Here is a 6,000-nt window from a genome sequence, read left to right on the forward strand (position 1 = left end):
ACACGATGATTAGCTGCATACCCGTGTTTATAGTTTTCATTATATTGTTTATACCATACTAGCACTGTTAGTAAGCTACAACACAAATATAGGCAGACTGCAAATCGTTGCATTGTATCATTCAGCCCAGGCAGGACGGATCTAATTCCTCACAATCATGTGACTAATAGTATACGAGAACAAGAATGTGTCTAATTTGTCAGTTTCCTTTGGATAGAGTCTGAACATGTCAGTTATGTACCTTGGCTGTATACTGCGAGAATAACAAATATAAGAAACAGCAGGTAAGTCCAAATTAATCAGAATGTTGTAGTAGTTAAATTTACATTATTTTAGCATTTTTATAAGCTATCACTAAAGAGAATAAGTTTAGTTGTGATACCACATACACATAAGGGCTTTACTAACCGTGTTATACGATTGCACAATTGCGAAATACACATATGCTCACCGTGCATATGATTGTTTCACTAATGCCTCGGTCAATCCTTGGAACTCTTCTATCTTATAACTCGCTAGCGTTTCTATGGTGAGCATGGCATATGGAGGCTTATCCATTCCGTTTATGATGTGTTCTTTGTACGGTAGCAATTTCTTCAATAAACAGTACTCATAAAATTAGTGACATTAAATATTGAACTCAAATCACGGTAGAACTAAGACTGTTTAATATGATACGTGAATAAAAGTGTGTAGAATATAATGGAAGGCATACCTCTGGGTATTTCTTTGCTATGTCATCGAATAACTGGAAGAATTGGCTTTGGTCATCCTCTGACACGTTCTCATATATTTCCATTATATCATCAAAATGTTTTACAATGTCCTTTTCGGCTTTAGCATAATTTCCTATAATTATATCTGTTAAAAAACGAATTATTTGTTTTTACGAAAACGTAATGAGATACTGAATATTTCGATAAGAACGGCTATGGTATAAATGACTTATGGGAATGTCAAGTCGCATAGCAGGGGGACATTGGTAATATAATTTGCATATTGCATGTCTTCGTTTGTTGGTCACGTCAGCATACTTCGGTTAATGATTTGCATAGTTTCAACGAAAATGATAATACCATGAATATATACAATACACATCACGCTCATAGTATCAGTATTAGACAATAATTTAAAACAATATTGGTATTACTTACTCATTACGAAAAATTTATCGTGGATTAAGAACACATCGAGTACATCGTTTATATATGGTAGAAACAATTTTGTTCTACAGTACACAGCTTCAGAGATTGAGACTTTTGCTATATATTCCAGTATAGCGACTTCACAGTATAGAATTCTAATAAGATATGGCAAGAACTCAACTATGTCATTGGATTTATTCTGTGAGTGAAAATTCGAGATTAAAATTAAAAATATTTAGTCGTGTCAGTCAACCGCTTCTCTGCAAAATCTATCAACTTTGAAAGTGTTTCCCCGTACGCGTGTATTCCAATGTGTGCGTATTGGTCATGCAACCATATTAATGAAGCGTGAATCACATTTGTTCGCGTCATGGCTGTAAAATATCGGTGATATACAGTTTTTGTTTCTGCGACACATCAGATTGGTAGCTGTTGAAATGATTACCATATGATTTTCTAGTAATTTATTATTATTAGCTCCTCCAGCTATTGCACCCCACAATGCCACTGGGATAGAACCGATATCATCCAGGTCGTGTTCCATGGAATAACGTAGAATGGAAAGAAGACGAGTCTTATGTTTTGTTGTCGTATTCGATACCCTATCATATGAGGAAATAATACACCAACCAATAAACCGAGTGTCTAACGTAATGGCTTAAAATGAATATACCAGTATGATTTGCAGCAGTCCGTATTGAGTGTATATAATGACCATTGTTATACTTAATGTACCACTTCATGTTACCACAATTGAGTTGCGGATTCGATGATGAACAGTGTTACTGTTACTGTCCACGTCTGTGGTGAGATGCCGGTGGTGTTCGATATGGACTCCATGCGCCGTATACAACCCAAGTAAAATACATTATCTGTTTACACGAAATTCCAACGCGCCGTGTGTGGCGACTGTCGCTTCAATGCACGTGTTTGTCAAATACACATAAACCAGTGCATGATGAACTGTGCTAGTATGGACGAAAGATTAAATAGATCTCAAAATGCCAATAAACGAACAATTTGGTTGTGATTGTTGGTAGTCACTGATTACCGTTGGGGAACATGTAGAACATACACCACAACCAGTATTTTATACTATATGTTATTCGTACGGACAAATTTACTAAAACACGCTGCTAACCATGACGTCATAACTGAATGCCACACAACAAATTATTCTGATAGTGCCCTTATCTGGTACATTATTTTACACAGTTGTTGAATTTCAAGAAATTAATTAAATGAAAAGTATATCTACCCACGCCACATAACGTGAAATGGCTTTGATCGTTTCTTCTAACACTTGGTGTTTGTTAGTTCCTTCTTTAGTTCTTTCAAAATCATCTTTCTTGATGGGTTCTTCATATGCAATGAGTAAGGCTGACACTTTAGAGTCCAGTCCCTAAAAAAAAACAGTATATTCGTCATGACCAGTAGTCATAGATTTCCCAGAGTGATTACGTTGTTTCTATATTACACAATTTTGATTAGTTCAAATAACATTATTATAATTATAAAAAAGAACATTAAAATGTGCTCCCCTTCCAGCAGTGGTTTGTGGTTTGTCATTGATTACCTCGACCTATATCATTTTATTAAATAATCCATCATCAAGAGAATCATAAAAAAATACATGAAAAGTCAGTTTGATGTGTGCCTAATTACCTTATGAAACTTGATGTTGGTTTCAATTACACAGCATCCATTGACGTAGTGTATTTGATAGTCATGTTTCAGACAGTATTCCAGTAGGTCAGATATACTACCAACAAGTTTATCTATTCTTTCTGACAGGCAACAACACATATTTGGATGATAAGCAAACTCTGAATAGCAGTGCGTGCATGTGTGTGTGCTTGCGACGGAGCGAGCGATTAAGTGCAGAATTGTGCATGTGTGCGTGCGTATGTGTGTATGTACAGTTATGATGACAGTCAAATCAAAGTATAGAATGCGTAACTCACTATGTATCTATGTGTGTCGAAGATAAAACTTGTTATGCGACTAGTTTGTCCCCCCCCCGCCATCTGCAAATAAAAGTTCACATTAACTTAGTAAATACATTACAAGTGTGCATAATTAGTGCATATATATGAAAACGAAGCAGTCGGTATTTTTTTTTATTTTCGTACGCATACTGTTAAAAACAATATCGGCAGTAAACACATTCTTCGCCAGCCAAAGTTTGTTTACTCAGCCATCGCCTTACCATCACTGCAACACCTTGGCTGATGCTATTAGCCAGGGTATATTTAAATGCGCCCTTTCTGGCAATACTAGAGATAATTTCTTCCTTACATGGCCCAGTCAAAATTGTCATTCTCGCTGCATCACGAACACAATTGTGCAATAGAAGAATTTATTACCCGTCAGAGATTAAGCTGACATTTACTATCTGTTACTTGAGAGCTAAAATTCCAACTGATTAGATCAATTCATTCTATTAAGCTGTTTCCCCATTTTCAACTTAATATACTAAACTATAAAAATACACAGCTATGAATTACGGCCACCGTGAAATTCACGGTGATATTCATGTGTACAATGTAAGCTGTATGCTCTCAGCATAATTTTAACATGTCACACGTTTGAAAACACGGCAACTGTATTTACGGTATGTCTCTAGGGTAATAACTGATAAGACTTTAGGAGCGAAAACAACGATTTCATTTTTTTACGTCGAATGAACGATAGAATCGACTGTGGTGGCTGCGTCAAATATGCATTGCTACCCGATCAAATGATAGTCTGCATAAATAGTTCGACCAACTGTAGTTTTTGTTTAGTACTAGCAATGACGAAGACAATCCTGGCAAGAGTAGGAACTGTGAAAAGGCGCGTCGGCGTCTTCGCGACCGGCAAAACAACGCTACATTTTGTGTATGACAGTTTATGACCAATTGTCTCATGTTACGCCAATTCCGATGGGGCCTGCTTTACAGGCGTCTCAAATCAGAGCTATGTATTTTACCGCGAGGGTTCATGAGAAGGTATATTTACATCGAGCTCGCGAACCGCGTGATTCGGAAAATGTGTAAACACCCAATGACACAAAAAAGCTCGCCACCACTAGAGGCTGCAGCAAAGAAACATTATGTTTTTGGAACCTATCATCAGACAAAATAAAATAAACCTGTCAAAAAATAATAATCAACAGCACCAAGAGACATAGCACCAGTTACGTTTGCATTATAATTATAGTTCATTTAGTGTTATTACAATAATATATACAAACCAACTCTATGGCATCTTTCAGTGATTCACATAAATAATTGACATTAGATTCTTTCAAGTCTATCGTGGTCATCCATGCCCTGATGAATTCATCTACTTTATCATTTTTTTCCTGTACAATACAAATGTAGTGATGAAATATATAAATGGCTAAGGAGTGAATATAATTTTAGTAATAGCATATAATATAATTTAATATAACATTGTTCATTGATGTGAGTGTGTTCTGCAATGATGTGTGTCGATAGTGCCGAATATTAAAATAGGGGAATGTGCAAATATTTCGATTTTTGAGCGGTTTTTTGAAATATGCATTTAGTTTAACAGACTATAAAATGTGTTTGGCGTAAGATAGTAAATACATTGGAGTGATATAAATCAAGTCGTCGTACGAATTTTATGGTGATTTTTGCCATTGATACAGGTGGGATATGAGAAACCATATTGTTCTTGCTAAAAAATAATTTTGGAATTCACAAAACATGCACAAGACAACCTGCTGACCACGTAGTACCAAATGTTTGATAATCAGGGGGAACTTCTTAGTGATATAATCAGTAAAATCCTATAATAAAATTATTTGAACGTATAATGCTGTGTTAAATATCACTGAATATGCAAAACACGTGATAAAATGCAAAATTATGTATATCACAACTTACATAAAATCACAGCTATTTGAAAGGATAGTGTACCCAAACGCCATCTACGACCTAGATAAGCGAGAAACAATAAATGGCGAATGAGCAACTCGCTCTCGATAATATTATCACTGAACGTTCTTACCTTGAATTCAACTTCATTTGGAAATAAATTCTCTAGAATTTGTTTCTACTGATCATCACACGTTTTTAAATCCTCAGACTAAACACCGAGCTCCATTGCCGCTAAAACGGTATGAAAGTGATCTTATTTACAGTTAAGTGTCACGTGGTTTAAATAACACCAGTGTTACATAAAACATTGGCAACTTTCGCTTCTGGTTGACTTTATTGTCATATCGCAGGAAATTATCTCATCTGTTTGAATCAGCTGTCATCTCTCAAACTTAACCCTACATGCCATGAGTCGTTCAAGTCACGTGATGTTGCATAAGTAAACACAGATAGTTGTTATAAACCTACCTGTCAACTTGTTTACACTCTGAATGTGTATATCTCCGGTAGTCACAGCATCAGTTCTTCGACCTATTGACCCAAAACTGTTTGCTCAATTGACAATGCAATGTACACGTCCTACAGGTCGTCAGTCGGCGTCACATTACGTGAATGTTTATCAATGCTGTGTTGCATTGCCATGACAACCACGTTCATAAGATCATAGTATACAGCAATCTCAATCTGCCTATTACTGTACGATGATTCGAACGTATTTCTTGTTGATATAATATACACAATTTGTTTATCTTACCATTTTAATTTACTCACTAATAAAGGTTAAGTCTCGGCATATAAAGGAGGCGTCGTCAAAATGCCAAATGCATGCATCACCACGCTCCTCCAATATCAGACAAGAGGAGAGGGGATCACTAGCAATAATTCTATTCGGTTCCTAGTCGACGATTTTCTGTAAGCTATTTCTCTCTCAACGATCGCCACGTTTGGTATAATTTGCTACCCTT

The sequence above is a fragment of the Saccoglossus kowalevskii genome, chromosome 22 (assembly GCF_978046115.1).
Source record: "Saccoglossus kowalevskii chromosome 22, keSacKowa6.1, whole genome shotgun sequence".
In the NCBI taxonomy this organism is placed as follows: domain Eukaryota; kingdom Metazoa; phylum Hemichordata; class Enteropneusta; family Harrimaniidae; genus Saccoglossus; species Saccoglossus kowalevskii.